Source organism: Diadema antillarum, unplaced genomic scaffold (genome assembly GCF_040938485.1).
Source record: "Diadema antillarum isolate AM-2024a unplaced genomic scaffold, OU_Dant_1.0 seq00000512_RagTag, whole genome shotgun sequence".
Lineage (NCBI taxonomy): Eukaryota > Metazoa > Echinodermata > Echinoidea > Diadematoida > Diadematidae > Diadema > Diadema antillarum.
The window spans coordinates 708208-721136 of NW_027271466.1; positions in this window are offsets into that span (position 1 = coordinate 708208).

Genomic DNA, 12929 nt, shown 5'->3' on the forward strand with positions numbered 1-12929 from the left:
CTATCAAAAATGTTCGAGATAAACTGCTAAAAAACATACTTTCCTGCCCGTTTTATGATCCCAAATTTTAGCATAATGTAAAAGAAGACCCACTCTTTTAGAAAATATGAAAAAGTCAAGTTCGGCTAGGTTGACCCATTTCACTTATTTTCAGTCCTCACGCAAAATCAGTGTGTGCGACTTTATGTTCGTTTTGAGGTGCACTGTCACATATTACTGTCCAGATATCGCATGCATCGTATAGTGGCACTGCCATTGATGACGTAATTGTCATTGCAAGTGAGAGTCAACAACGATCCTAATGACGTCATTCCTGAGTCCCATTCTCCATTAGACACGTTACCAGGATGATCACAAAACATTCTAGGGGATGATACATTAGAATTATCTTGCAGGAAGAGAGAGAGAGAGAGAGAATGAGAGGCGGTTTCAAATGAAATCGCACAAATAAATATTAACAGAAATCACCACATAGTTCTTACCTCTGGTAAGGTTTCTTCCTGTAAGGTATTAAACATTCTTTTAGTCATGGTGATAACTATGTCTTTGTCTATCATGTCTATGTCATTGATACTGTAAAGAGATGCACTTAGGCTTTCTCATCAAAGCTATGTAGTTCGATCTTCTTCTGTTTTTTTTTTTATTTCGTTTGTGTTTACCCCTTCACATACTCACAATATTCGTATATTTCTATCAAGATTTTAAATCCGCAATGTGAATAGATAATGAATTAAGAAGAAGCATTTTGCCAATACACAGATAAGATGTACTAACAGCTCAGTCTTTTCTTTATGTTAATACTGTCACCGTTAGGTAATACATACAAAGTTCTTTGAAGGAGCGATTAGGAATGAAATAAGAGAAATATAATGAACCTTTACAAGACGAATTCATTAACACCTTCAAAACAGTTTTATAAATATTTATCGCCTAGCTATGTTTTCTTTTACTTTTACAAGAGTGCAATTTGATCACTTGTTAGAGACAGAAGTCTATAAATGATATTTGAATACATGCCTTTTGGGGGGTTAAATGTAAACGATAAACATTTCTATGAAATAACATAAATTTGCTTACAATATCTTAACCACCCTTACTCTTTTTCCTGAGTTGTGCGAGGTAACTAATCATTGGTTTTTTTTATTATTATTATTATTGAAAACACGCTGTAAGACCATTTTACTCGACAACCTATGATTATTGAAGAAGAACAAATGTAGAAAACTATAAGGATTCAAAACAAGGCAAGTGCCAAAATGTGTCTCGTCCATTCGAGTAGAAGAAACTAATGTTTTTCTAACTCCCAGAAGTTCATTGACCCCGCCTATGACCTTTGACCTTGTGGTGATCTTCAACTCAGAAGGGACATTTACCAGTAGTGGAGCGGCATAGTCGAACAATTGTGCATTTTGTGATAAAAGCACCAAATTTCGTACACAGGTTGACAAACACGTTCAGATTGAATCTAGATATTGGGCCATCGTAAATAGTGCCCTCAACGTCCATGGCAGCCATTTTTCAAAATGGCTGCCATAAATGCCATGTTTTCGTAAAATTTGCTAATTTTAGGAAAGAAAAGTCAATAAGATGTTGGTTACAAATGGGAAATTACATTAAAGATAAATCTAGATATCGGGCCATCGGAAATAGCGCCCTCAACGGCCATGGCAGCCATTTTTCAAAATGGCCGCCATAAATGCCATTTTTTTCAAAATATTTGCTAACTTCAGAAGGAAAAGCCAGTGAGATTTCGCAAACAAGTGGAAAATTACATTCAAAATGAATTTAAATATTTGGCCATTGTTAATTAGATTTTGCAAACAGGTGGGAAATTACATTTAAAAGTAAACTTATAGGGCCATTGCAAATTGCCCCCTCAATGGCCATTCCAGCCATTTTTCAAAATGGCCACCATGAATGTCCTCTTTTCGTAAAGTGTTGCAGACGTCAATCAGAATTTCCACAAAGGTGGAAAATTACATTCAAACTGAATTTGATAATCGGCCATCCAAAAGTGCACCCTCAACAGCCTTAGCAGCCAAGTTTCAAAACAGCTGCCATGGATGCCCCCCCCCCCTTTTTTTGGCAAAAATTTGCTAATGCCACAAGGAAAAGTCAATAAGACTTTGCAAACAAGTTGGAAATTATACTCAAAAATAAATCTTCTTAGAAGGCGCCCTCAAGGGCCATGCTGACTGCCATGGATGTCTGCTTCTTCTTCTTTTTTGGAAAGATTCGCTAATTTCAGAGAGAAAATCAATGAAATTTGTACATATGTTGAAAATCATATTCAAAAGAAAATAATGTATCGGGTCATTGCCTATGGCACCATCAACGACCATGGCAGCCATTTTCCAAATGGCCACTATAGATGCTATTTATTTCGTGAAAATATGATAATACCAGAAGAAGACAGTACAATTTCTTGTGCAAATTGACAAAAGACATTCAAATAAATTCAAGTTTGAATTCGAATTTGAATTTGAAATGAAGATATTGAGCCACCATGTAAACATCGTCCCCAACGGCTATGGCAGCTCTTTGTCACAATGGTTTCCACACACTCCTTTTTTTTATTTGCTTATTCCAGAAGGAGAAAGCAACAGAATACTGCTAAACAGCTATTATATCTCATGCAATCTGGTGTTCAAAGAAATTTAAATTAAAAAAAGGCTTCATTGATGGGTTAGTTCTAAATTCATGTTTTCAGTTTAGTTCTAATTGCAGTATTTCTCGTGTGACGGCTAACAGCATGGATATCAAAGGTATGTGTGTTAATGGAAGCATAGCGAGTAAATTAACTTTTTTCGTAAAATGAAAGGCCATTTTTTCGTATCTGTCTTAAGAATATTTAGGAAGCTTCTTTATAGAATAGATACACGTCATATAGTCCCATATATTCAATGAAATGGTGTCACTGTCAAAGTTAATACATGGCGCCATTATCCCTGGATATTCATATTACTCTTTTTCGGAAATTTTTCATGTTTGCCACCTAAAATATGCATTCAACATTGGTGAAATATAATCGTTAAGCATTTGCCTTGTTCGTTTTAGTTGTTCCTCAAATGATTTGTTTAACACCATATTTCAGATTGTACAATGTCTCTGTGAGTATTCTACTGCCTTCTCCTTCTGAAGTCAAGCAAATTTTCAAGACAAAAAAAAGAAGTGTGTATTGTAGCCATTTCGACAAATAGCTAAAATAGTAATTGAGAACACAGCTTATGATGGCTCAATGTCTAAACTTCTTTGTATGTAATTGTCAACTTGCGCAAAAAAATGTTTATTATTGTCTTCTTCCGGCATTAGGACATCTTCATAAAAGAAAAAGAAATATTGCATTTATGGCGACCATTTGTGACCATGCATCACTCAGCGAAAAAAAAAGTCGCACACACTGATTTTGTGCAAGGACTGAAAGTAAGTGAAATGGGTCAACCGAGCCGATCTTGACTTTTTCATATTTTCTGAAAGAGCAAGTCTTCTTCTACATTATGCTAAAATGTGGAATCATAAAACGGGCAGGAAAGTGTGTTTTTTAGCAGTTTATCTCGAACATTTTTGGCGGAATAGTGTGATTAAGTGTGTCTTTAGAGTCCCCTTTTCATTTCTTAAAAACCTTGTACACACTCTTCACTTTCAACTCCTATAACTTTTGAAAGGATAATGCTATTGCTTTGAAAGTTGGCATTGATTAAGGACAGAATGTGTTGATAAGGCATGCTCAATTTAAGTTTAATTTGATAATCCCTTCATTGTTGTTACTCCAGTGGTTTACATCCTGTTTTTTGTCCCATTCATTATTCAGCCAGCATGGCTTGGTAAAGATTAAGCGCTTGAATAGACACTGCACTTCAGAGCCTCTTTTCTCAGTCCATTTGACTTGAGTTATACATCATTTTAAAGCTTAAAGTCTGCTCTTTCAGAATATACTCTTCACTAAAATTTCATGTCTGGCGACTTTCTGTTTGTTTTGTGATGACAGGTCACATTTTGAAAAAATGGCTGCCATGACCGTTAGGGGGCGCAATTTGCGATGGGCCAATATCTAAATTTATTTTAAATGGTATATCCCACTCGTTTGCACAATCTTATTGATTTTCCCTTCTGAAATTTGTAAAGTTTTACGAAAACTGGCATTCATGGCGACCATTTTACAAAATGGCTGCCATGGCCGTTGAGGGCGTAATTTGCGATGGCCCAATAGCTAAATTTATTTTGAATGTTATTTCCCACTCGTTTGCAAAATCTTGTTGATTTTCCCTTCTGAATTTGTACAATTTTTCGAAAACTGGCATTTATGGCGGCCATCTTGAAAAATCCTTGCCATGGCCATTGAGGGCGCAATTTGCGATGGCCCAATATCTGAATTTATTTTGAATGCTATTTCCGACACGTTTTCAAAATCTTATTGATTATCCCTTCTGAAATTTGTAAATTTTTACAAAAAATGGCATTTATGGAGGCCATTTTGAAAAAAATGGCTGCTATGGCCATTGAGGGCGCTATTTACGATGGCCCAATATCTGAATTTATTTTGAATGTTATTTCCCACTCGTTTGCAAAATCTTACTGATTTTCCCTTCTGCAATTTTTGATTTTTTGCGAAAAATGGCATTTATGGCGGCCATTTTGAAAAATGGCTGCCATGGCCGTTGAGGGCGCAATTTGCGGTAACCCAATATCTAAATTTATTTTGAATGTTATTTCCAACTCGTTTGCAAAATCTTATTGATTTTTCCTTTGTGAAATTTGTAAATTTTTACGAAAAATGGCATTTATGACAGCCATTTTGAAAAATGGCTGCCATGGCCGTTGAGGGCGCTATTTACGATGGGCCAATATCTGAATTTATTTCAAATGTAATTGTCAACATGTGTGTGAAATTTGGTGCTTTTATCATAAAATGCACAATTCCTCTAATTTTTCAAGCTATGCCGCTCCACTACAGGAAGTTTGGTCACAAACGAACATATGGATCAAAAGTTATGAGCCAAAAGTTATTGGGCCCTAAAAGTTCGTTGATCCCTGTCTGCGACCTTTGACCTTGTGATGAACTTCAAATCCCCAGGGAACATCTACCATCCAAGTTTGGTTACAAACAGAGATATGGATCAAAAGTTTTTAGCCATCATCAAAACGCGCCGTAAAAACTTAACATTGAGCCCTAAAGTTCATTGACCCTGCCTGTGACCTTTGACCTTGAGGTGACCTTCATGTTTGGTAGATGTGTAACTTTGTATAACCACTCTGCCCTCCAATTTGATAGAAATTGTCCTCAGTAGAGTCCTCAGTAGAGAGTTATTGTAGCGTTCGGACGGACGACGGACGGACAGACGCCGCATCCATGCGATCCCTATTAGTCTCCCCTCACCTCCGGTGGGCTCGACAAATACACTGTCGGCCACTTCGTTGCAAGATGGTGAGGCAGAATTCCACACTGGGAAGTAATTGGACCGTCCAGGTCGTCCACCACACTGCAGTGTCGCGTTACCAATAATGGCGTAACCTTTCTCACAGACAAGAGTTGTCTTCGAACCAAACCAAGTGACGTTTGAATCCCATTTTCCGTTTTGAACAATGCCAAGTTTGTCGCAAAAGCCATAAGAAACTACAAATAAAGAGAGAAATATGATACCAAGATGTACAAAAGCACACACACACACACACACAAAATCATGCATTGATTCTCGTTATTCTCAAGGCTCGTTATACCCAGGTTTAACCATTCGAAAAACAGAAAGTTCGCACGCCCATAAGTTCGTTTGTCCGAAAATGAAATAAAGGGGTTCGTTGATCTGAATATTCGTTCTTCTTTCTAGCGGTTTGTTAGTCCAAAGGTTCATTAATCTGAAAATGAAATCAGGTTCAACATTCTGAGAGATTAATAGTTAGAAAATGAAGTAAGGTTCGTCATTTAAGTGACATAAGTTTGGTTATTCCAAAATGTTTGTAAATCCGGAAGCTCGTAAATCCAAAATAGGATTGCCATTCCGAAAATAACAATAATCGATAATAGGATTTGTTAGATAAAAAAATGTTTAAAAAAAGGACATTCGTTTACCCAAAAATGATTATGAGATTATTAGGACCTATATATTAACTTTGAAACCGTGTTAGACATTTTCAAAAGTTAAATGAGAGCATCCAATTCTCATTGATCCACGAAACAGGCATGTGAGTCATTCGTTTTATAAAATAAGCTAGTAAATTCATTCATTTATTGCCATATCATACGTCTGGTACTCCTACAACACTGCACAAGGCTTGAGCCATGCGTTTGGATTTTACCAGACGCATGGCTCAGCGCGGATCAGTTAAAGTAAATGCATGAATTCAATCAGATTGCAGAGATTCTCAAGCCCGTTTTATAAATGCGTGAGACACACGGACTCGTGATACAGGAGGGCGCTGTCTTCTGCCAATGTTAGAACTCGTGCCAACTGATACCAATGTATTTGATGTTTTCGACCAACAACTGCCATGTTCCGAACGTCCAAATAGAACCAAATCGTAAGGTCAGTATTTGAAAATGGTTAAAAGAATTCCAATGTAATTCATATCTTGAGACGGCATGAAGTAAATGAACTAATGTAAGCGATGATTTCACGACTATTCAACCTGCATAGAAGAGAGCGCAGGAAACACGCGCCGCGATCTCCATGAATAGATAATTAAAGGTACTGTTTACCATTGGGAGCAGTGATTTATAAAATGTTCAAGATGTCACATTTGGTGTATATGTGTATATAGGTCAGTTTTATCACAAAACATCCTATCATGTACAAATTTCACGGGTCTAGGGCAATTACCCCCTGGGCAATTGCCCCGGACCCTTCCCCTGGCCCTAATCCAAATCCTAATCATGAACCTTATCCTAACCCAAACCAACTCCTAACCCTAAACCTAACGCTAACTCTGATCTTCATTCTTACCTTACCACCAACCAGTATAATTTTTAGCTGGGGGAGGGGGTACTTGCCTTACTTATCATTATTATAATGATTCACGTGTTTGAACACTGGTTGTTTCTATCTCTTACTCACATTTTAGAACTATTTTGCAGCACTAAAGCTGGGTTTTTGTTTCATCTGCATCAAGCATTGCATTAAATCATAAAACATATGTCTATTTTTTTAAACATTCAAAATTGAGTTGGGCTGCTTGTTAATGTATCCGAAGTGAGATATAAGGTCTTTTCAACGCAGAAACGATAATGTGAAAAAAAAAGAAAGACTTCCGAACAATACTCACCATTAAATGCATAATATTCAAGAGGTCTGAATTCTAGCTGGGCCTTGCTTGGACATGACCACTTACGAAGATGAGAATCGGACATCGAAGTAAAATTCTCTGATGACATACACACACATTCGAGTTGGTGTATGACAGCTACGTCAAGGGCTAATTCTCGACACATGGTGGCGCACTCTATATCTGACAGCTCGCCAAGCTTGGTCAAGCTGTCCAGTGGGTCTGATGTGCTTTCGAAGCATCCCAAATATCCAGGTTCTGCGAAAATGCAGATCAAAGAGTAAAATAAAAACTTACAAGAAATACACATTCGTGTTGAACAGCTACTTGTATGACAGCTTTTTAATATATCTGATCGCAGTATAGTTTTTATCACGTACTACAATTTTGACTTATTTTTACGTTCCTTCGAGGGGCTGTATAGGATGTCGCAAGTTACACTTGAAAGAAAGAGAGAGACAACAATTCTTCGGAGAAGTTGTTCAAATATCCAGAATGGCATCAACACCATGATTCAAATGAGATCATGACATTAACTATGTAACATGTTGTGAACTCAAGATACTTATTTTGTGTATGAAATATCCTACATTTCTACTTCTCTTGAATAGGCCCACAAATGAACTCCTTCTGAAAAGGAGTCTTTTAAATAAAAATATCTCATGTAGATATTATCCAGAGGAACATTTTAGCACTATCCTGACCGATTCAGAATTGTAATTTTGACACTAATTTCTTGAGCACAACGAAAAAGAAAATTTAGGAAGTTCAATGTATAGTTTCTTTTTTGTTGGGCTGTAGTGTTCGAAATTTTTTCACTCTTTTTTGTTTGTTTGGATTTTTTTTTTTGCAACGGACATTTTCGCTTAAATGTCCTCAGATTTATTACTACAGGTTGTACACCAAGAATACAGTTTTAAGTTCCCATACATTTTAATTTAACTCTAAAATTCTACACCAGAGCAAAGGATTTGTAATGTGTGTTCGCATTTTGTATTAGAGCACCTGCCTCTCATTCCTATGAGAAAATGTGACCGTGCACCTCAAAACGAACATAAAGTCGCACACACTGATTTTGCGTGAGGACTTAAAATAAGTGAAATGGGTCAACCTAGCCGAACTTGACTTTTTCATATTTTCTGAAAGAGCGCGTCTTCTTTTACATTATGCTAAAATTTGGTGTCATAAAACGGGCAGGAAAGTGTGTTTTTTTAGCAGTTTATCTCGAACATTTTTCGTAGAATAGTGTGATTAGGTGTGTCTTTAGAATCCCTTTTTCATTTCTGAAAAACCTTGTCCACACTCTTCACTTTCAACTCTAATAACTTTTGAAAGGATAGTACTACTGCATTGAAAGTTGGCAGTGATTATGGACAGAATGTGTTAATGAGGCATGTTTAATTTCAGTTTAATTTTATAATCCCTTCATTGTTGTTACTCTGGTGGTTTACTTCCTGTTTTTTGTCCCATTCATCGCACAGCCAGCACGGTTTGGTAAAGATTAAGCGCTTGAATAGACACTGTACTTCAGAGCCTCTTTTCTCAGTTCATTCTTTTCCTGAGTTTGTGCTTTCTTTCCAATATTTAAGTAGGTTAAGAGAGTCCATTTGATTTGAATTATACATCATTTTAAAGCTTAATGTCTGCTCTTTCAGAATACGGTCTTAACTTAAAACTCATGTCTGGCGACTTTTTGTTTGTTTTGAGGTGCATGGTCACAAATGTCAGGATTAAACAAAAATGCAAAAAACAAACAAACAAACAAACAAACATATCCAACACAAAAAGAGGCAAAAGCACGAGCCATAGTTACTTACCCCAGCACTTTAGCTTCAGTGCTTTTTCAGAAGGGCATATGTCGATCGGCCTCGAGCAGTCCATTACGCTTTGCGAATCTGTGAAATAATTTTAAGCGATAAACAAGCAAAATTTGATTTAAAAAAAAAAATGTGCCTTAGTTTATTTGCTCAGACATTGAATCCACACTCTCTCAGTATAAATAGGTTAATCAGTTTATGGAGTACAGGAATGCTGTTACATTTCTGTTTTGCATAATAACACAAATTCAATAATCTTTATAGCTTAAGAATGGCTGGCGACTATTTTGAAAAAAAAAATTGATGTAATAAAATGTTAATTGTGAATATTAAATCTTGATTTCGGACTGGTATTCCAAACCTCCCACAGCCAGCAATAAAGAACTTTAAAAACTATAGAGTACTAGGCCGGGGGACCCGTTCGAGGACATGTACCCCCTATCTCCGAAACCCGCCCCCATAATCCATTAAGCTTACTTATTAGGGCAAAATGTTGTATAACATGGTAATTGTCGCGGAATACATTGACATCCAGCACTCGGCAGAAGAAATGTGGCTGATAGAGCACATACAAGAAATCTGACACGCCGTCCGGGTCGGAACATTGAGGGCGCCGCGTCACCACAAATTGTTGTGTAGAATGACCAGCTATTCACGATCTTAGCAAGTCTCAAGAAAATCAGTTCAGTAACAATCAAGTTATTGCATAATTAATATAAAATTAATTAATGTATAATAAAAGGTGGAACAGTGGGGTCAGCATTATCAATAGGTAAAAGTATCTAGACTTGACTATGATAGTCGTGATAGATTTACATAAGAATTAGTGAAAAAAAAAACAATCGGTCAAGAAACACTGCCAGTATCACGCAGACAAGCAGACCCTGAAAAATTAATGTTTTGTGTATAAAGACGGAACAACAACCAGATCCGACAAGCGTCTTCGGTTTTTCCATAATGCACCTTCATGCCAAATTTGAATATGATCCAAGAGCAACTAAAGCCGGTAGCGCCTTCATAAGAAAATCTATGCAGCGGCGCGACGCGGCCAAATCCATAGTGTTTTCCGAACTCTGAAATAATATTTTCACACTATTTTTTAGCCTAGTAGGATTTTCTGACACACAATTTAAATGCCAGAGTTGTTCTTTTTTTTTCTTTTGTACCCATAGAAAATCTAACTTTTTAACATAATTTTCGGGAATGCTAAAGGAAAAAACATAAATTGTTCCTATGCAAAATCATAGGCGTAAAAGTAGTTAATAATGAATAATACTTATGCAATTTTGCATGCTAATTGGGAAGCAAGGGGATTCACAGAAATAGAGATCTTTCGTGGTCTTTCCATAAAATCTGAATCTGAGTACTTCTGCATAGCGTACTGAGTAGAACTTTACAGTTCTTTTCAGCAACAAGGCAAAGTATGATCTGACTCAATTACCGTCATTAAAAAGAGTACTTTTTACAACCTTCAATTCCATTCAATTCAATTCTATTTTATTTCCATCATCAAAAAGAAAAGAAAAATTTGACATAATCCAAAGTGACACAATTTTTTCCATTTTTCTTACACTCGTCTGATAAAGGATTTTTTTTAATACAATATAAAGTATATGCACGAATGATGTCATAAAAAAAGAAACAATGCATTTTGCCATGGCAACAAAAATTGTAAATCACAATGATGGAAAACAGTGTTCCACTAAGAAAGCCAAGCTTGTAAGACGTGGAACGCTGGAACAAAACAACAACAGCACCAATTTGTTATACCAGTAAAACTTATTCATTTTAAATTCTTCTATATACTATAATTTTACATTTACTCAGTGATATATGATGCTGATACTATGAACGATACTTTTAGACTTTTAGAATGCAAACATATAAACAATATAACATATCACATTTGTGGCACAGACACTATGGGGCCAAGTATGCCAGGAAAATTGAACGGAGAGGAAGATATGCAATTGGCCGCAAAAAAGACCAAAAACATAACGACAACAGCAACAATAACAACACAGAAATAACAGAACTTGAGAAAATGCACTCAAACTGATACTGGACAACGAAGAACGAGGAAATAGGAGTAGGGAAGAATAGAGAAGGAAAAGGAGAGGGAAAAGGAGAGGGATGGAAAAAGTCTGTGGACACACTACTAAATCTCAAGGACAAGTAAAACATGACGGGATTTTTTTATTGAACAACATTAACTGGTATATTTAGAAAACATTTTTTTAAAGTTTATACTTAAATGTAATTAACTTCACAGATTCTTCTGAATCATTATCTAAGCTATTCCAAAATCTGGGTCCGGTATAAATAAATGTATTTTGAGTGTGTACAGTTCTCACTAAGGGAAGATGATATTCTTTAGATTGTCTTGTGGGTTACGTGGCTGTTACGGTGAAATAAAGAATAAAATATTTTGGGTAGATGGTTGCAGTTGTAATTAAACATAAATTGACCAAGTTGAAACAAATACAACTCTTTTATTTTCAGAATTTTGTATTCAAGGAAGAGCTTGTCAGTATGTGCTCGGATATGAAGGTTAAAAACAAATCTGAGCGCCATCTTTTGCAGAAGAAAAAGTGTATCTAACATCGTCGAACATGGATTCCCCCAAGCAAGAATTCCGTAATTCAAGTACGGCTATACCAAACTTGTATAAAGCGTAATCAAAGCCGAAGAAGAAAGATGATATTTCAATCTATTCATTATGCCTATGTCACGTGCAATTACATAATATATATTGTTTCCGACACTTCCATGATAACTTGTTATCAACACAAACACCTAAGAATTTAATAGACGAAACCTCTTATAGGGCTCACACCCATAAATATTTCCCCATAGGGCTGTGTGTTAAAAATCAAATTTCAAAAAAATTCTTTAAAATAGCTGGGAGAAATGAGGTGTTTCAGCTTCACTAACCTGGATAAGTGAGATATACCCTTTCATCCATCAAATTTTTAGGGTGGATTCTTCAGCCCGAATTCTGTCCAGGGGTCCGAAAAGCCAGACTACGAGTTCTTGTCACTCAAACAAAAATCACCTATTTTCCGTACACGTACCCAATGAAATATAGTCCCCTCAAATTCCACCAGAAAAGCTTTCATCTTCTAACCAAAATGCAGTTTGTAGATAAATTCATACTCAATTTCTATAGCTATTCATTTTTTTCCCAAACTGCATAATTTATTTTAATCTATTTTTTTCTTCATTTATTGTGGTATCTTTGGTACTAATTTGTGAAGGGTCTGAGACATTCCATTTTATTTACGGGTGTGAGCCCTCTAAGGTAGTAGTGTCAAATATAACATTACCTGGTCATCTATCTAAGGAATTAATGAAAAACATTTACTTTGTCTTCTCAATATTTCAGTGACAACAACCTTAGTTGCACAGTGAATGTTGCGATGTTATTCTACTTTATTTGGCAATTTGGCAAGGTACATACTTTTTTTCATTTCATTTGACTTCTTGACCATTGTTCCACGTAACGCCAAAGTACTCTCTGTGTATAGACATACTAATATTATACCGAATGTATGCAAAAAGTATACAAAATATTTAGATAACTAAAGATTATCAGTTCATAAAATTGAGAAAATATTCATGATTATGAAAATGTGAATTTATTTTCATTTGAAAACCATTTTGTGCAAGGTGTAAGATACTATATCAAATATTGCACATATTTACTATAAACAACCACATCTCTCCCATCCCCTTCTACTTTATCCGAGTGCAACACAGCCCTGTCTACAGCCCTCCCTCCACTGCCCTGTGCACAATCAGCTGCTAAGGATATGCATATCTAACAGAATGATTTTCTAGTGCCATTTCCTGCTA